The sequence below is a fragment of the Thalassophryne amazonica genome, chromosome 11, assembly GCF_902500255.1.
Source record: "Thalassophryne amazonica chromosome 11, fThaAma1.1, whole genome shotgun sequence".
Classification (NCBI taxonomy): Eukaryota; Metazoa; Chordata; class Actinopteri; order Batrachoidiformes; family Batrachoididae; genus Thalassophryne; species Thalassophryne amazonica.
Window position 1 is genome coordinate 88,620,789 of NC_047113.1, and position 21,303 is coordinate 88,642,091.

Consider the following 21,303-nt stretch of genomic DNA (forward strand, 5'->3'; position numbering starts at 1 on the left):
CGAGTGGCAACAACGGAGTACGAGCCAGATTTGAGGAGGATTGTTCAAGGGAAGGAATACCAGAAGTCCCACTAAGCAACATGCATAGTAAGTGCACACTATATTGATTATTGAAAAATGACTGGCCTGTGGTCTTGGTACTGTAGTAAATATGTCATTATCATGTTGGTTTGGGGCATTTGTTATTTGTTATCATGTTGGAGTGACATCAGTCTGGCTGAGCCTGTGTGTGTGTGTGTGTGTGTGTGTGTGTGTGTGTGTGTGTGTGTGTGTGTGTGTGTGTGTGTGTGTGTGTGTGTGTGTGTGTGTGTGTGTGTGTGTGTGTGTGTGTGTGTGTGTGAGAGAGAGAGTGAGGGAGAGGAAGAGATGGTTGGGGGGGTGTGCCGATGTGTATGATGTTGCTGGCCTGTCGTCTTACTATTGTAGGGGTATTTACAATTAATCTGACTGAGCAGAGGTGTGTGTATGTGTGTGTGTGTGTGTTTGTGTGCCCATGTTCATGTGCCCGTGTGCTGAAGTGGCTCTTTGCTGTAACCCAGTAAGAAATGTGGCTCTTGGTCTCCGACTGGTTGGCCACCCCTGGTCTAGACTGATTCACTGTGCCCCAATTCACTGTGCCCTGGATACATGTGACACACATGAGTCATGTTATCAAATAGCTGGAGAAGTCTGGAGAAGACATAACACATGCTCATCAGTTGGACGGGATAGTCTTCTAAGTAATAAGTTTTTTGGGCTACCTTTCCTCTGTTGTGAGAAATAAATACAAAGACACTGACATCCACAAAATTTACCTTTGATAGGAAAAGCTGACTTCACTTGCCACTTAGTTTTACCCTTAATGTAGCCAAAAACAAAACACTAATTAATAAGGGGGTGTCTTTATGCATAAAAATATGGCATACCCACTGCAAATATATTTGTAGTTTTGCAGATATATCTACTGATTCACTGTGTCCCATGATTCACCGTGCCCTGATTTCCCTTGGTTGCTATTGTCTTTGAATGTACTATTGCTCAGCACTCTGCTGAAGCAAGTTGAAGAAAAATAAACTGCTAACATCAAAATGCATGTTCAGTCAAAGCCAATAGTAACATTTAGATAGCTATTGATTGTCTTTCAAACATCATCGTCATGTTGACTATCACCTTCACTATGCAACAAAACACAGTTACCTTCACATCTTAGGGGTGTGGCCGCTTTGAGTGATAGTTTTATTTTTATTTTTATTAGTTTTAGTTTATTGTCGCTGCCACCAGTCACAGGCTGCTGGCTGCAGCTGTGGTGCAGGTCTGTTTTTTTTTTTTTTGTTTTTGTTTTTTTTTTGCATATTATGAGAGATTACTGGCAGAGAAGCCAAAAAACATAGAATATATATCTTCATGAGCAAATACTAATATTCAAAGCTTCCTTCCTTATGTTTAACAATGCATGACTCAGTAAAAAACATGTGAACACCCTTCAGGGATCATCAAATTGCTGTTGTTTCCTGGGAAAACCTCAAGAGTCATAATGATCACGGTTGAGAAATGTGTACAAACTTTAACTCTCACAGAAATGTTTTTTCATCTTGTTATCTCCAGATAATCAAGTCTCATTTTCATTTTGATTTGTGCCAAAGGAAACATTTGGAGATGCAACAGTTTAGCTTGTCATCGGAAAATCATTCTTTCCTTTTTCTATGAAAGAACAAACAGCCTCATTTGTCAATTCCGAATCACAGATGTCAGCGTGCTGTTCATCGAAATCTTTGTCTTTGGATACATTAATGACTCACTGTTAGTATTGTGTATCTATGTGTGTCTGTCTGTGTGCAGTTTTTCCTCTCATCTTCTAGGCATTGAGTCAGTGTTGATACTGGTGTGTACGTGAACAGTACAGCTGCTTCAGTAACATTACCAATGTCCTTCCACAAGAGGTGATTATTGTATGGACTTTGATGACTCATATTTCTTGTCTGTCACTGGATGCACGACCAACAAGTTTCAACAAAATAGGTTAGATTTTCAGAAACTGAAGGAAGCATTTTTAAATACCACAACTTTGAGGAAAAAATACTGGGCTCTCATTTATCAACCATCCATATGCCCAGATCTGTTGCATAATCTGTGCCTTACGCGTAGCCAAGGGTGGGCCTGGGCCCGCCCACTTGTCAGCCAGGCCCGCCCCATCCAATGAGAAGGCTGAGTCGACACTCGACAGTCACCTGTTGTTGCCTCATTGTATTCCTATGATATGGTATTGCATTAACACTGAGCGGCAAATAATAAATTTTGTCAAAAAAATCTGGTTCATCTTCTGTGATTTTTATTAATTCATTTTCAGAGTACAGTGGTCCCTCGCTATAACGCGGTTCACCTTTCGCGGCCTCGCAGTTTCACAGATTTTTTTTTAGTGCAATTTTGCATGCTTTTTTTTTTTACGGCGCATTGTGTTCTGCGTCCTTATCAGGCGGGCTGGTCGCGGCGCCGGTCGGCATCACCGCAATTGCTCTCACTGCCTCCGATGCGCTTTCTGCGGGCTCGGTAAACGCAGCAGCGGGCCACTCACACCGCCCTCCTGTCTGCTGTGCGGAATTGCGCCAAATCTGGCAACATGTCCAGAGACTACGCTCGCTGTTTTGATGCGGATGTTGATCGCAGCCGCAGAGCTCCGTGACCACCGAGAGAGGATTTGGATTTTTTGCGGGTCCCACATCCGTACGTCTGGAGGCAGTGAGCGAAGGGAGAGTACGCGCATTGTGTTCTGTGTGTCTGTTTATAATCTTCTCGCCCAGAAGAAAAAAGAGAGTGTTTACACAAGAGAGAAAAGTGAGAAAATGTTAATGCCTGTTTGAGAAAAGTGTGTAGTGAGGGGTTTTACAGCCTTAAAACATCTATAATACTTGTAAAAAATAGCGCTAACTACGTTGCGGATTTCGTTTATCGCGGGTTATTTTTTAACGTAACTCCTGCGATAAACGAGGGACCACATTTTTCCTCAAATAAATAGTCTTCTGCGGGCCCTCATCACAATGTCAATAACAACATGCACTGTGGAACGGCTGTTTTCTACTGTTAATTGGATAAAAACGTCCACCAGAACATCCATGTTGACTCACAGACTGAATGCACTCTCTGTGCTTTCCCTTGAAAGAGAACTGACCGAATCATTGGACTATGATGACGTGATAAGTGAGTTAAACAAAAAACCCCGTCGTCTCCTGCTGTAGCATTAAAAGGATTCATCAAATGTAAGTGTGAGACCATTAATTACTTTTTCTTCTAAACAGGCCTAATTGTTAATATTATATTGCAACTGCCACGAATCATGTTGGTGTCCGTTCTGATGGTTTTTAATTAATGGTTTCCACTGTTTATCAGTTTCATAATTTGGCCGCTGAGCCAACCTGTTTTCATGTTGCGGATATATTTTGAGTTTTTATTTTAAAGGACTTTACATGACTAAGCATTGCGTTGCTGCTTGCATTGTCCATGGTGTGCTTGTGTCTGACACTTTGCGTCTGTGTAACTCTGCACACAGCGTCTGTGCAGTTGGCTGAGATGTGTTCATCATTAAACTTGGAATTCATTTTTGAAACAATGCCTTATTTAAATACCTATTGACGTTTTGGGTTTAGGCCGAGCCAAGTAGGCTACCAGACTTGCGCTGAATGTGTGTGTGTGTGTGTGTGTGTGTGTGTGTGTGTGTGTGTGTGTGTGTGTGTGTGGCGCTGCACTGCAGCGTGCATTATCCATGAAGAGTACTTGTGTCTGACGTGTCACATCTGTGTGCTCACTTTGCCAGTGGTGTAGGCTAAGTGATAGCGTTGCTTGCGATGTCCAAACGAGGCATACTTTTTCAAACGGTGTATTATAATACCTACACCTTACCTACAACCCCAAAGGTTGGGCCCGTCTGATTTTTTTCTGGGCCCACCCGTTTTATGATTTCTGCCTACGCCCCTGATCTGTGCATATGAATATTTCTATGTAAAGTGTGTAATTTGTTAGCTTTTACTTAAAAATTGGCGTAAGTATACACACAGCTGTGAATATAACAGTCACTGAAGAGTTCATCTACTAATAAGGCCCTGTTCTTCTGATATGGATCCACTGAAACTGTTCAATAAAACACCAGACAGTGTCATCTGTTGACATCCAAGTCATTCAATAGTTTCAGCAAAATGCCAGTTTTCTTCTAATTAAAAGCAGAAGTCAAATCTGAGGATATGTTTAATAATTGTTGTCTGTCTCTTGAGGCATTGTTAAGACTGTGTCCATGTTAATCTTACAATTGAACTGCAGAGGACAGAGACAGCTAGTAACAGAGGAGTACTTTGGAGAAATTGCATCCATTATTTTACATGCAATTTAAGTTGGCACTATAGGTCTAAAAATATTGCAGGGCGTGATGGCGGCAGGCTTTTAATCTGATATTATGATAAGTGACCTCTTTCAGTAAGCATGAACTGTACTGCAGTCATCTGGAAAACTGTGTAAGCTTTGATAAGAGTCATTTTAACCTTTGACAGATATTTGAAAGTACCATGCCTTTCATTGTGTCAGGTGCTTTGGCTTTGTTTGAGTATAGGTGGTGTACTTATTATGCAATGTGTTCCATATTGTCACATTCAAGACTACTAGCTACAACATAAGCCCATTTTAATACCGAACAGAAAGTGTGGTACAAAAAAACATTGCAATATATGTAGTTGTACGCAAGACATCAATTTTAGAAAAAAAAAAAAAACTGCATTTGGACACAAATCACAAGAGTGAGAGCTGACTGTAAAGTTCCAACACTCCATGAGCATGTTTAAGTTCCCCCCTACTGTGTGCAAGACAGATTTAAGACTTTTTTAACCTCCAGTCAGAATGAATGTTAAAACCAATATTACAATAACCAAAAGTGAAAGAAAGAATAAAACCAACACAATTTGGCAAAATGATTATAGTAACACAGAACAATTGGACTCGTTGAAGCCATGCTGCAAAATCATCCATGAAAAGCCAGTTTTCATTAAATTTACACATCCCTGTGTCATCATGTAAATTACATCTAGTGACTCTGCCCTGAGCATTCTGGAAACAAACAAGAACTTTGATGGATTTAGTATCTCACTTTGTGTGGCATTACAAGATGAAAAAAAAACATACTGCCATTTATTTTTATATTTTTCAGCATAGTGTGGTCACCAGGCAGTAAGAGTGCTTATTTCCAGAGCAGAATGTGCCCACTTCAAGACCTTGGTGGCCATAGTCCATTCATGTGGAGCTGCAACAGGAAGGGCATCAGGTTAAAACTTGTACCAAATTAACCTGAAGATCCTGAGTGAAAATGCAGAGATGCCATAGGACCTTACTTTTGCAATGTCAGAAGAAAACATAAGTAAAATCCTACTTACCATGTCTTGCTATTTTTAAGAATGAAATAGTGTTTAACACCAGTGGTGGGCACAGTTCCGATGATCCGATAACAGATAATTATTGAAGATAGTGTTTTCATTATTGGATTATCTTTTTAGATAATTTTAAAAAACATTATCATACTAATTATCTTCCGATAAATTTTCGTCCGATAATTTTTAGACCGTTAATGTAGTAAACAACTACAAACATTTTTAAAATTTAAAATAAGTTGAGCACCTACCTGTTAAAAGTTACATAGCAGATGTGTAGTTCTACCCTCTGCAAACAGAAGAGAGCTGCTTCTAGGAGAAACTGCTCTATCTTCTGCAGACAAAGGAAAACTGGTCACAAAAAAAAAGAAAAAAATTCCTTCAACACCATACTGATATGCTGGCAATATCACCCAAGTCATCCAGAGGCAAACGTTTTTAACTTATGGTTCAACTTTTAACCAAACTAATTTTGGACAAGTTATTTAAATTAATGTCATGTCTGAAGTTTTATAAAGTGAAAATATCAGATATATGTTTTAGTTTTAAAGTAATGCACTAATTTTTAAGGTTTTAGTGTGGACATGCTGTGTCCAGATGCATTATGGGTAGGATAGAGTAATAGTACGTTCACGACAGGACAACTGCATTTCAGACACTCTGTTCAGGCTCCACAGACAACAACATTAAACTCTAGTGCCTAAAACTCTTGTGAATATATTCTCTGGGTTTATAGACGTTATTGTGTCTGCGTTTATTCAGTTCCACGCATCTTAAATGTAGCAGACACGGATTATCTAGAATTTTGTTTTGGCAAGTTTTCACAGTCTCTACTGCCATCTACTGGCCAGTAGTGTTCATGGCAGTTCATGGCAGTATTCGTCCTGAAGCTAGGCAGACACTGTATGATATTTTTAATCACTGTATCCGGTTCAGTTCAAACTGTACCACAGAACCGCATTGTGTAAAAGTTCAGAGTGCCCGATTTATGTTCTCACACACATTGTACGTTCAAAAACCACACGTCGGACTCATGTTTCCAGAAGCAAAACGTAAGCTTTTTTCAAACTTAATTTACAAAAACTATCGATGGGAGTATCAAAGTTTAAAAACAAAACAACAACAACAAAAAAAGCATTACAAGACAGATCTGCAGTGTTTGCACATGCACAGTGCGAGTGGTTGGATGCTTGTAGCTCTTAAGCAGCAGGATACCCTCACGCCAGCCGACCAGAATAATATCAAACAGGTTTGACTTTCATCCAACCATACGATCGGCGATCAGGAGGTGGTCGTGAGATGTTAAACGCAGCTTGTTACTCCATGTATACTACACGATGCATGATGCCCGATTAACCTGAAACTTGGTGCGATCCAAAAAATTCTCACACAAATGAAAAATCAGCTGAGAAAGGGCCAAAATTCGCACAGTGTAAACCCAGCTTAAGTACTGAACGTCTGGCACCAGTAGATCAAGACAGTGTTCTATTCTTTATTTTTTACACAGGTTATATCAGACGGTTATCTAATTATAACTTGGCTTTTTTTTTTTTTTGAAAATGCCTTTTTTTTACAAATAAAAAAAATCGAATGTTTTACAAAAGCACATTTATCTGTAAACACCAATCAATCAATCAATCAATCAATTTTTTTTATATAGCACCAAATCACAACAAACAGTTGCCCCCAGGCGCTTTATATTGTAAGGCAAGGCCATACAATAATTATGTAAAACCCCAACGGTCAAAACGACCCCCTGTGAGCAAGCACTTGGCTACAGTGGGAAGGAAAAACTCCCTTTTAACAGGAAGAAACCTCCAGCAGAACCAGGCTCAGGGAGGGGCAGTCTTCTGCTGGGACTGGTTGGGGCTGAGGGAGAGAACCAGGAAAAAGACATGCTGTGGAGGGGAGCAGAGATCGATCACTAATGATTAAATGCAGAGTGGTGCATACAGAGCAAAAAGAGAAAGAAACAGTGCATCATGGGAACCCCCCAGCAGTCTACGTCTATAGCAGCATAACTAAGGGATGGTTCAGGGTCACCTGATCCAGCCCTAACTATAAGCTTTAGCAAAAAGGAAAGTTTTAAGCCTAATCTTAAAAGTAGAGAGGGTGTCTGTCTCCCTGATCTGAATTGGGAGCTGGTTCCACAGGAGAGGAGCCTGAAAGCTGAAGGCTCTGCCTCCCATTCTACTCTTACAAACCCTAGGAACTACAAGTAAGCCTGCAGTCTGAGAGCGAAGCGCTCTATTGGGGTGATATGGTACTATGAGGTCCCTAAGATAAGATGGGACCTGATTATTCAAAACCTTATAAGTAAGAAGAAGAATTTTAAATTCTATTCTAGAATTAACAGGAAGCCAATGAAGAGAGGCCAATATGGGTGACCATATTGGCCTCTCACGACATACCTCACATTAACACACGACATACCTCACATTAACGTGTTGGTTTACATAATGAATGAGTCAAACCAATCAGTGTTTAGCCAAGGCACATTTTACCCAGAATCCTTTGTGATCTGTCTGTGTTTGTTACAAAACTTCAGAATTAGTGCATTGTTCAACATTAAAAGATATGTTATATTTTAACTTGAGCTTCATAGCTCTCCTCAGCTTGTGTCTATGCTGGAAGCCATGTAGTAAACAGGAGCTTCCAGCAGGGGGCAGGACGCTCAAAGACAGAAGTGCTGATTCATTGTTTGGGTCTGTTGTCCCTTTTGATCCTTCCAAAAGCAATTGTGGTGTTAAAATTCTAAATCAGCTTGTTAGTAGTTGCAAGTGTACCAGAGACAATACTGGAATTTATCGGTTATCTGTAACTTCCGATACATTTTTGGGTGGTCTATTGGTTTATCTTTATCAAAGATAACTTTTAAGTTATCTGATTATCTGTTATCGAAGTTAATTTTTTGGTTATCTGTGCCCACCACTGTTTAACACTAATTAAGGTCTTATTTTTAGATTTATAAAATAAGTGACATTTAAGACTTTAAAGATTGGCAGAAATCCCTGGTAGGTATTGCTTATCGTAAATGATGTTTGCAAATTGAATCACATTATGGTTTTAACATTTTGTTTGTTCATCTTATGGTGTCTCACCACCACCGAGTGACAGCGAGTCACCCACTTGTCACAAAAAAAAAAAAAAAATCAGTATCAAGCAGTACTTTAGACAATATATATCAACTAGCACATTTTCCGTGGGGATCCATGGGCTCTAGATTGAGTTGTTTAAAAATAAGCAGGTTTTATTTTTTTAAGGATGGTAATACATTTTGCAAAGTTTCTGTAATGACTTGGAATGGTATGTGAATCCAGAATGTGTTTAGAACCTTAGACCTCAACAGTTTTCAGAGGAAGAACTCAACCCTTTTATTTATTATGTAATTTTTGGATGTTAATTTCCTGTCAATGTATTTATAAATTGTTTCAGTTCTTGTTATCATATACACACTATTATTATTATTATTATTATTATTATTATTACTGTTATTATTGATATTTATTTTATTTATCGTTATTTCTATTTAGTCATTTGATTTTTAAAATGACAACAATGGAACTAAATCTTTTCACTTTCTTGTCATCCATGTATTTTTATGTATTTACAATTATTTTAGGTATTTACATTGAACTTTCTAAATAAAATCACTTATACATGCATGAAGACAGACACTACTTCACTTGTAATATATAGATTTACTGCCTCTTTCTGGAATGGCATGTGAGTCCAGAGTGTAATTATCAATGTCCATTATTGTTAGCTAATATATGTAGTTTCTCCAAAAATATTAGTCCTATCAAACATTCTATTTTGGCAGTGTTCATCCTTGACCCAAAATACATAATCATATTGAATGGCAAATGTCAGCTCTCCAAGGCACTTTTATTTTTGCACACCCACATACACAGACAGTGGTGGAAGACATCAAGCGCACTACACTTACCACTCATGGTAACTGCAACATAACTCTTAACTCAACTGACTAAACCAAATGAACTACAAAAACACAAATCAATAACACTAACATTGAACTTACTAAATAAAATCACTTATACATGCATGAACACAGACACCACTTTACTTGTAATATATAGATTTACTGCCTCTTGCTGGAATGGCATGTGAGTCCAGAGTGTAATTATCAATGTCCTTTGTTGTTAGCTAACATATGTAGTTTCTCCAAAAATATTAGTTCTATCAACATTCTATTTTGGCAGTGTTCATCCTTGACCCAAAATACATAATCATATTGAATGGCAAATGTCAGCTCTCCAAGGCACTTTTATTTTTGCACACCCACATACACAGACAGTGGCGGAAGACATCAAGCGCACTACACTTACCATTCATGGTAACTGCAACATAACTCTTAACTCAACTGACTAAACCAAATGATCTACAAAAACACAAATCAATAACGCTAACACTGTTAAACTAACATGAACCACGATAATATTTAAAAACACAAAACCCCGTGCTCACATGGTGCATTAGTCTAATCAACTTTCCATTTTTGCAGCATTCATCCTTGACCCAAAATGCATAAGCTTACCAAATGACAAATTTGCATGCAAATGTGACTTTAAGCGAACACTGCTGAGTGTATGCGTTTAATATCAGCATGTGTCAGTCTGCAACCTTGTCATTTAGCTTATCAGAGTGGCAGGTGCAGGTAAATCCATTGTAAGCAGAAGATCATTCACCACTTTAGTGAGAGCCGTCTCTGTGAAATGATATTTTCTAAAAGCAGACTGCAGTGGTTCAAAGAGATTATTCTCAGTAAGATAGTCTACAAGCTGCCGTGACACCACTTTTTCCAGAATTTTAGAGGAAAATGATAGATTTGATATCGGCCGATAGTTTGTCAATACACTAGGGTCAAGATTAGGCTTCTTATGTAATGGTTTAATCACTGCAGATTTGAAACTTTTAGGAACAGATCCATAAGTTAAAGAAAGATGAATCATTTCCAGCACAGTCGGCCCAAGAGTGGGCCACAGGTCCTTAAACAGTTTTGTTGGTATAGGATCAAATAAACAGGTTGTGCTTTTTGTTGGCATTACAAGTTTTGTCAGCATGCCTAGTGAGATACTATCAAATTCTGTAAATCTAGGTAATACCTCAGTAGTGGCGCCCACCTCAATAGCAGGGTGTAGTGGCTGGGTTAAGGCATGCCGGGATATGTTTAACCTGATGTCTTCTATTTTCTTCCCAAAGTAATCCAGGAAATCTTGTGCTGTAAAAGGAGAGTGAACTACAAGTGGTTGTCCATTCATAAGTGTTGCCACCGTGTCGAGCAAGAACTTTGAGTTATGGTTGTTTTTGTTGATCAAATCAGAGTAGTAAGTCCGCTTTGTAGTCAGTAATGCATGCTTACTTGTACATTTCCATTCTAGACCTCTTGCTTTATGCTTGAGGTCAAGCATCTAATCATTGAACCAAGGTGACTGTGATTTGGGGGAGCGTGGTTTTAACACAGGTGGTGCAATCATGTTGAGTGTAGTTTTGAGCACTGAGTTTAAACTATCCACAAGTCTGTCTACTGACTGGGTATTTGTCAAATGAGAAGCTAAGACATCAGGCAGTTTAGCTTCGAGTTCAGTCTTAGTTGAGGAGTTGATGCATCGCTGTAATGATATATAAGGTTGTTGTTCCACTAAACACGGCAGCGAAACTGTAAACTTAATAAGTGAGTGATCAGACACCACTGATGTAAGATGCATGATGTCAATATTCATGACAGCAATACCACGTGCGAGAACCAGATCCAGGGTATTTCCACTAATGTACGTCGAATCCCGAATGCATTGCCGAAATCCTAATGCATCCACAATTTCCATAAATGATTTGCAGAGGGGATCAGAAGGCTTATTTATATGGATGTTAAAGCAACACCCCCGCCTTGCTTCGCATCACGAGGGACATGACTAAATGTATAAGCTGGTGGGCAGGCCTCATTTAAGGGGAGGACAGCTGTAGGTTTGAGCCAGGTTTCACATAGCCCAGTCATATCTAAGTGATGATCAATAATTAGATCATTGATCAACAATGATTTTGAGGACAGTGATATTATGTTAATGAGGACCTCAGTTAGGTTGATAGTTGAACTGTTTGGGTTTAGGGGTGGTTCCAGAGTAGCATATATAAGATGCCTAGAAGTAGATTTAGATTTAAGACATTCCACGTGCATTGTAGGTAGCAGACACGAAATCTTTGCTATTGCTGGAACAACCACTGGGCCATCCTCAATTTCAACATCATCTAATATAGTAATGGGTATTAAGTTTGGAAAGCAAATCCCTCTATGATTTCTATGGACACGACTACGGAGGCAGGCCACAGTCTCAACTTGTTGAAATTCCCTCCCTGGCAAATAAACTGCACTATCACCATAGTGGATTTTCTGCACTAAATTCCCTGCTAAGCTAATGGATTCCACACCCACATATGTCATAAGCCTTGCAGGGTCTCTAATCACGTGCTCCGTGGCCTCCTGTAGATTCCTAATGTTACTCTCCCTGTAGAGCTCTATCTATGTTCGCAGACAAGATGGCGGCATCTTCCCCAGTAGGGTGGAGGCCGTCCGGCATCAGCAAGCCATGGTGGCCCCAGAACGAAGGCCAGTTATCAATAAAGCTAAAGCCTTGCTGTCTACAAAACTGCGCCAGCCACCTATTTAACGATGTCAGCCTGCTAAACACCTCATCAGTACCCCGGGAGGGGAGGGGACCAGAGACTATTAATCGATGCTGACACATCTTTCTGGCAAGGTCACAAGTCCTCTCTATGTCCATTTTTGTGAGCTCTGAGTGCTACATCCTGATATCATTGGTGCCAACGTGAATAACTATGTGACTATGTCTCATGTTATGTTCCTTTGTCTGTCTTCCTTTCTGCAGCGTCAGCATCCTAAGATGAGATGCAGTCTCAGGAGTTCTGGCCCCAGGAACACATTTAATGTCAGCCGGCGTCTGTAACCTGACTTTGCGGGTGATAGAATCCCCTATCACTAAAGTCCGGTGTTTCGGCCTGGAGACAGGAGTGGAAGTCACTTGTGGGCTCAGAGAATTCACATCTGGCAAATCCAAGGGGGAGAACCGATTCACAGTTCACACTGGCGAGTGTGATCGGGGTGCCACAACCGGCACCAAGCCCTACGGGGCTTCCTCCGCCTAGCCACAGTTCGAAAGCCGTCCTCTACAGCCAGCGTTTCTAAGCTGATGCTAATGGGCTCGCTAGCCGGCCCAACACTAACCTCATCTGGAGTGCCCGTAACATCTAACTCCACTGAGCTAAGAAGCTGCTCTAACTTACGGACACGGATCTCTAAGAGAGCCACCCTATCTTCCAACATAACGCAGAATTTATGGAGGGTGTAAAGTAGAATTAGTAGTGTACTTTGTACACTAAGAAATTCAAGAATGTAGCCAAGCAAACACAAGCTAACCAACAATGGATAAGCTAACCACTCCTAAGGCTCACACAGACGCAAATAAATTTATTAAAATTCACAGCAGTTACACTGAAAAAGCAGCAGCTATAAAATACACTAAACAGTTAATTAACTAACAGGAGTGTAAAAAAATGAAATGAAAAAATGATGACAGGGGTCCGAAATAGCTAAAGCAAGCTAACCGCTAGCGAAAATGCTAGCCGCTCCAAAGATTTTACACAGGAGTAAAATAATTACTTAAAATTCACAGCAGTTCAACTGAAAAATGAACAAAGTATTAAACGGGTAAAAAAGAACAGCTATAAAAAGTTACGATGGAGAGGGGAGGGGTCGACCTAGCTAGCAAAAGCTAGCCATTAGCGAATGCTAACCGCTAGTGATTCACAACAGGACTGTTGTTAAATAACGTTCAGATACAATTAATAACCAGAAGAGTGCTAAACAGAAATAAAAGAAGCGTATACAACCGTGTGAAGTTCAGAGTGGCGTCACTGCAACAAACAATCCGTCAGAAGCAAGTTGCCAGATCTGTGACAATCAACAAGCAATATTCAAGCAATAAATAAATAAATAAAAATACACACAAGATTTCATTTTTTTCACTGTCAGGTTTTCATTGGGTCAGTTTACATACACTGCTTCATTAAACAGCAAGGAATATTCCAGAATTGTATTTAATTAATTAATTAATTAAAGTTAATTAATACCAACAATAATAATAATTATTACTATTATTATTAATAATAATAATGAAATTTTGAATGCCTGATTGGCATAGTGCCCTGCAACAGACTGGTATCCTGTCCAGGGTGTGCCCTACCTCATGCCCTGTGTCTGCTGGGATGGGCTTCAGACCAACGTGACCCTTAATTGGAGTAAGTGGTCGAAGATGAGTGACTGGCATTGTTGGGGTTAAAATTGTAAGAACTGAAATATTTTTGAACCGGAAGCCTGTTTTTAGAGACTGTGTTGGTTTCAACATTTCACTTGGGACAAAGAAAAAGGTCCAGTATTTCATCTGTTGACATGTTCACGGGCTAACAGCTGAAAACAGCTATATATAAATATACACTGGAAGTGTATTTAGCACACAGAAAACAGCATGCAATAAAATGGATGAATGAGCTAAAATATTATTATCATTGCTTGTGCTACATTAATTTTAGAAATGTCTCCTAAGGAGGGAACAGGCTTGTGGAAATACAAAATTGTGCTCTGGATACCTTGGATTAATTTTCATTCTTTTAACCCTCTGGGGCCAGCGCATCATATACAACGTCTAAGACAAAGCTTTACTAAATTATAAATAACTTTTTAATGACATGAGATAGAAACTTACTCTTTTTTTTTTTTTTTTTGCTGAATAGTTAACTCCTTGGACTTTCCAGCCAGCCATCGGCCATCTTTGTACTCCTCATAGAAGCTGTGTGATGACGTGCGCAATGTGAGTGTCCAATTGGAATTGGTTCACCGTCACATGGTTTTCCAAAATCCAATCGTAGGGCACATTTACCTCACGTGAAAAGCCAAAGATCGTTTTCAGGAGTGATAAGTTACTGGTTGGCCTGTTTGAATAGCCCCCTGGGTGCTCCACTGAGTACATACTGTTGGGCTCCAAATGCGCCCTGCGCCATTACGCACAGTGATCAGTGAAAGCAGATGGAGAGCCTCTGATGACAATCTCACATGCTCAAACAAAGAGTGTGTAACTATCAGGATTGCTCCACTAGTTTGCATGTGAATGTTACTGGATAACTATGTTGCTTTTACCATGAAGACAAAAAAAACGCATAGACCATTTTGTATATATTGTTCAAAATGTGCATTTGTGTTTATTATTTGAACCTTTTTGTTGTACAGTCTTTCACACAAGACCTCAAATTACCTTTATAAAGTGTCAAAACAGTTGTTTATTATAGTTTGCTGTGTGTTTTGAATAAATGTGTGTGGAAAATTATTTTCCGCTTTACTGTTTACTTCCTTATTTTTGGCTGTAAACCTTTATTACACTTATAAAACACAACAAAAGCATATATATTATGAAAGCACAGGTTGTCCTGAAAAAAAGACATAAAACTTGATTTTGGGATGCAGGGAGAGCTGTTAACAGCAATAATAAAACATTTATGCCCGGCGAGTGAACTGTCCAAAAAATGCCCTCGGACCCCATCATTTATAATTCATTTTACACGTAGTACCTTACATGCCTTCAAAGGATGACCAGTTTACTCTAAATTATATGAAATTATCATTCAGATGCTTTAAAAAGTACTTCCATCAATTAGCAGGACAAATAAAATGAGATGGTTTAAGAATGAGAGCAGAAAAAAGCACAGAGAAAAAAGATGTGATGAAATGGAGGCAGGAAAAAATGGTTGCAATGCCAGGTAGAGAAATTAGTCTCCATCTCTCCAAAGGGAGTTGGATATTGTGGTATCTGGTTTTGGAATTAGACTATGATGGTCTTTCCATCTGCTATGCATCTTTAGCACTTGTGTAAATAACTACTGAATAGTTACACAGAAACACAAAAAACAAAAGAGGAGACATCTGATGACAGAAAAAAAATGATACAAAATAAAATATTTTTCTTCTCCAGGAGATAATCTTGTCCTTGGACAACACATTTAATCTGCACTGTCCTGGTCCATCCAGAGAGTAGGTAAAGGTCTTGACTGGAGAAGTAACCTGTATCAGAATGGCATCCTGTACAGATAGTCATGGCCAAACAAGGCCTCATGAAGTATCTGACATGTTGTCTGAGTCCACTAGATCAGTTTTTTCGAAAAAAAAAAACATTCAAAGTTCTCTGTACTTGAGTTGCCTTTCAATCATTTTTTTAAAAATACATTGGCATCTAGTGGGTTAATTAAAAGCTTCATGAGAATTTTTTTGGCCTTCACAACTCGTACACTCTAATTAGCATAATGCTGCAGAATGGGAAAGTTGCACCAGCACCTCTGGACCTCATTGTATATATTGGCAGAAGATTATACCAACTTCTCTGCCTCACCCACCACACTGACATTTTCTGATAGGAAGCAACATTTTTTCTTTGTAATCTTTTAAGAGTAATTTCAAAAAAGGAAACAAAGTAACTGTGCCATCCTTCCTAACCTCTTACAGGGAGCCAATAAAATATTACCACTTTTTAAAATTTTTACAATTTCCAAAATAACAAAGACTTCTTTTTCATTTTCAGGAATATCAATTCCTGAAAATGAAAAAGAAATTCGGAGAATCCCTCTTGAGATGTGTGGCAGTGTCATCACAAACTTCAATGTGCGTGTTGCAGCTGTAATCCAAAGAAGAGGAGTGTGGATTGAACATGTCATCAATTATTGAACTGTGCAGAAAACAAGAGACAAAGTAGGAAACCTTTGGTAACAAATGTTAATTTAATGCTTCTGTTACAAGTCTGTAAATAAAATCTTCAAATAAGTTCTCACTTAAAAAACTTGTGTACGATCAAAAAATGGTAACATTTTATTGGCCCACCCTGTACATTATCATGCCAAAGGGCCCCATTGCACATTATGCGAATTTGGTTGAAGTGCACATGAAGCAGGAATAGTATGCAAAATATGTAAATTTGTAGCTGCCTTGAATGCCCTGTACACCTGTTGCTACAAATATTTGCACACACCAGCGGCTGAAAGACAGTGTACGCTGTGCGAGTCCATCGAACCCTCTTGCGGTGGGTGTCGGCCAAATTCCATGTGACACACATGAACATCTAACACCGCTTGTGTGGCACTTAGAAAATGTGGGGCCATTCGCACTATCATCACAACAGTCAGCAGACAATCATTGTCGAACTGGATGTGAAATTTGTCTAAGTGCCCCACGAGTGCGGCTTTGCAAAACAGCAGTGTTGGCTCCCCCCGCACACACGTGGCATGCGTGTGAATCGCGCATGTGTTGCCCCCCTATCCATAAACATGTAGTGCCGGGGGGAGCACACTTACATGAGCTGCTGATATAGGGATGTACATAAGGTGTGTTGGTGTGTGCGCTGAACTGACAGGGGGTATGTCCACCCACATTGACAGGTGCCCCAGGTGACAATGGGCCATCATATCATAACACGTATTGGGCGATCTGATTGTCACGTCACCCACGTGAGCTCTGTTCTACATGGACACGCGTGCGGCCCGCCTGGACACACTGGACTAGTAGATGTGGACATAGCAGCACACTGCTTCATTCATGTCATTTCATGACTGTACATCTGTGAGCATGGGTCATCTACAGAGGAACAGATGGTTCACACTTGATAAGAGGGTGTGTTTTATGGTGTGTGTTTTTTTATATGTCCATCTCTCTGTTCATTTCAGGCATTTTCCCACTCTGTTTACAGGCCAGTGATGGTAGCTCAGTGGTAAAGTTTTGGGCTGGTAATCAGTAAAGTGCAGGTATGAATCCTGTGCGTGGCATGTACATTTTTTTTGTTGTTGTTGTTGTTTTGTTTTCCACAGCAGAGGCACGATGTGGTTCCACAAGTACCAGCTGGTTTCAATTTTTTATTTATTCCACAGCAGCGGCACAATGTGGTTACACATGCTCAAGTTGCTCGCACTGTGTTTGTGCATGAGCATGCATGACACCTTTGCTGCAGGATTGTATATGCCTGACCGTTGGCACGATGTTTTCATGGTTCGCTAATTCGAACTGTTTCACGCTGTTTTTCCGTAATTCGACCAAATTTGCGCTGTATGTGAAGGGGCCCTTATGTCACCCTACATAATACAGATGAAACCAAATGTGAGCTTCCAGTGAATATTGTGTAAGCTTATTTGTGTCAAGCATTGCATAAAGATGCATCACTTACACTGAAGTTATTCGGGTAAAAGTCTCTTAAAACAATAATAATAACTGAAAATAAAACTTATACCTGTTAATAACAACTCTTTATTTTCATCCACATTACACAACAATAAGTACTGAGTCAATTTCACAAACTTAGAATATTGTAATTTTCACATGTGGTACTGTTTAAATGTAATGTAACTAATACATACAAGGAAAAAACACTAAATATACAAAATGTATGTATAAAATATAAAGAAGTACACTTTTCCCAATAAAACAATACAGTTATTTTGGTATGTAATATACCTGCATTATTTCTTTTAGATGGTTTATTTATAAGAAAAGGTTTTTTCTAAATGGATTTTTTGGAATTGTTTTTTTTTTTTTTTTTTGGCAAGTGATCATCAGCAGTTGTTTGATTTATACACCTGAAACTTTTTTATTTTATTTTTTAGCATCTGAAAGGAGCTTTGTAACTTGATTAATCACTTTAATGATTTTTTGTTTGTTTGTTTGTTTGTTTTTGTTTATGGAATAGGTAAATGTGGATATTTCAAATTTGATTTTCTGTTGACAAGAAAATAGTTGCACTCCATTTTTTTAAAATTTCATATAAGTAATAAGCTTTACAAAATATTGGAGATGTAACCTATAACACTTCATAGTTTCTAAATTCAATAACAGTGTCGAATAATGTGTTTGCCATGTTCTGAGCTCACTGAGGGTCATTTGATGGAAAGTTTAATAATGTAGGTTAGAAAGTAGGACATCTTAAATTAGGAATGTAATTCTCAGGAAGAAAGCAGTATTATCAAATAGAAAACATTTTATTAGAGGAATTCTGTGGTCTGTATAATTGTAAATAGTTGTCACAGAAAAACATTTTATGGATAATTCGCTTGGAAAGAGCAGTCTATTTGAAGAATTTAGATGCAAATGCTCCAAGTCCAAAATGAAACGTTTTTAGTTGAGGCCAGCATGCACTTTGCTGTTTAGGTCATAATCAGTGGGCAAAACTTTTAATAATGTGAACACAGCATTTTCACTTTATTTCTGTAAAACTGTGCATTTTCTAAAGCATTCTACTGTGAATTCACTTTTCAATTATGTTGGGTATTTTCTCCTCCAAACATTTTTAAACCTTTAACAAGACAAACAGAGTCAAGAAACACCAGTGAGACAGAAAGTCAAATATTACGCGCGGAGTGCGGCCAGGCTGTACACCAAGGCTACACTAAAGTCTGGCCTGCTTTTCCGCTCTTTTTATTAAGAGACGCCCTCATCACATAAACAAGAAACTTGTCCTAAGGGTGGGGGTAATGACGCAAGACAAGTTTCTTCCCATAACATAAACGCATACGTCAAGTGCAGCTGTAAGGAAGAACACTTCAGGTCAGCACATCTCGTTCGTCTGTTGCAGTTATCAGCTGTTTTGCATCTGCCTGGAACACTAAGCATCACAATCAGTCAAAATTCAACCTTCAGTTCTTTTACTCCCAGTCGTTAGCGGCTACGAAAACAAAGTTATGTTATAACAATAAGTACATCCAGTCCTTCATTCCCAGTTCAGATTGACCCCAGAGTGCTAAAACAAAATTGAATTCTCAGGATTGCATTAAGACAGGTGCAAAACAGCACATCTCCGTTCTCATGAGAAAGAAGACAAAGCTAAAACAAGGTTGAATAACACGTACGTTCTCAGGGTGAAGTGCAAAACAGCACAACACCGTTCTCATGAGAAAGAAGACAAAGCTACAAATGTTTAACAGTGATAACATATATATATATATATATATATATATATATATAAAATCCTTAACATTTCCCACCTGTTTATCACCTGTTAAACGTATAGCAGGCATCACCCAGCTTAGTTAGTTAGTTTATTAACTTAGTTTATTCTGTCCACGTTTTATTAATTGAACACTACCAACAGATGGAAGATTTGAATCCAGCTGCTATTTGATCAACCAGTTTATACTCGTCAGGCACTCCTCTGGGGACTCCTATTGCGTCAATATATGTTGGATTTCCTACTCCTTTCCAATCTCTTTTTACTCTATGTCTGGCTATGCCTTTCTGCCAATCCTCAGGAATAAGAGGCTGCATATGTCGTAACGTCTTCAGGGGTCATGGGTAACAATAATGATATTAATGCACAATAACCTGACACATTTCGTGGCAGTCTATCAAAGATTCTGTTATCACCACACCACCACCATACATCACTCCTACCGACTGGTATAAATGAACCGTTTTTCTGTATTATTCGACTACACCACTTGTCTTATTACTTTTTCAGCTAAAGCTTCATAGGCTAAGAGTGTGTTAACTCATCACGTCAACAGTTCAAGCTTGAACTGGAGTTGTGAGCTTTTCAATATCATCATAATTCTCAGTACAGTCATTACAGTTTTCTCCACTAAGGTCTGACTGTTTCAATGCTTGATATTTTGGCATAGTTTGTTGGAAGGCCAGATTACGCTGTACAAATGTATTTGACACCATTTTCAATAGTAACTGCCAACATGGTCCTGAAGTCAACCAGGACCAGGGATTCCACCGGTTCACGGCTAGGGTGTCTTTATGCATTGCATCACGAAGTTCATTCAGCTCCTCCAATGCGTCCTGCATATCCACTGAATGAATGGAGTCTGGGATGAAAGTACAGCATGTTGTGTTCAGCAGAACACAAACTCCTCCCTGTGAACCAGTAAGCAAGTCTAAAACCATGCGATTTTGCATCACCATGGTACGTAAAGCATCTATTTCAGTGTTTTGAGCTGCTACTATTTTTTTTTGTTACATTCATGAACAGACCCAATCAATAATTCAGAGTTTCAATCATTAATGAATTTTTTCCCACTCCTATCCAGGGGAACAATGAATGTGCTATTTTATCTCCTACAGACCACAATTTTTTGGTCCTTTAGTACATCCGAGCCCCACATGTGATTATGTGGTAACACATCTGGGTATATCAATCTCCTCCGTCTGGTGCTGCCATTCTTCTCTGTGGAGGTCTTACCACATATGTATGGTCAGTCACCTGGGTAGGTGCACACACACCACCCCAATTTGGTGGGAGACTCATGTACAGTCTGGAACCATAAAGCCAATAGATGTCATCATACACCGGAGTACCATTTACAGGTGGTAGCAAAACTTACTAACATAAGCACATGATTCATCCGTTCCCCATGGACAGGAGCCTGTATAATTACATCCCCGTCCAATGTGATGAAGATAAGTACCATCCACATATTATGTTTTGGTTAGGCTTAAATTATTTGATAAAACATACGTTTGGGTACACAGACGTTTCTTAATTTTACCTACATTTTTATTCCCTGTCCCGTAAAAGCAAATTGGGAATGGCCGTTGTGATGACAATTTAACGTGATGATATTTTTGCGTTTCCCTTCAGTCTAGTCAATGGAGCAGCACTTGGGCACGCTTGTACGTCCTCTGTTGAAATCCCTATCATATAAGTGGTTGCACTGAGGCAAGTGGTGTTACATCTTATCAGATTTGCTGAGAACTGCTGCCCCCGAAATACAGTTTGATTATGCATCCGTATGATAAGACATTCTGTCACCCTAGCAGGGTACGGTTTAGCCGTCAGAGCTGGGTGTGTTGAGGATATAGGTA

At 39.2% G+C, this 21,303-nt stretch overlaps 1 protein-coding gene across 1 annotated transcript in view; it reads left to right on the plus strand.

Annotated features, from left to right (window-relative positions):
* il1rapl2 (interleukin 1 receptor accessory protein-like 2) overlaps positions 1 to 21,303 on the plus strand; it is a 1,327,545-nt gene that overhangs the window by 447,881 nt on the left and 858,361 nt on the right. The window lies entirely within an intron of this gene.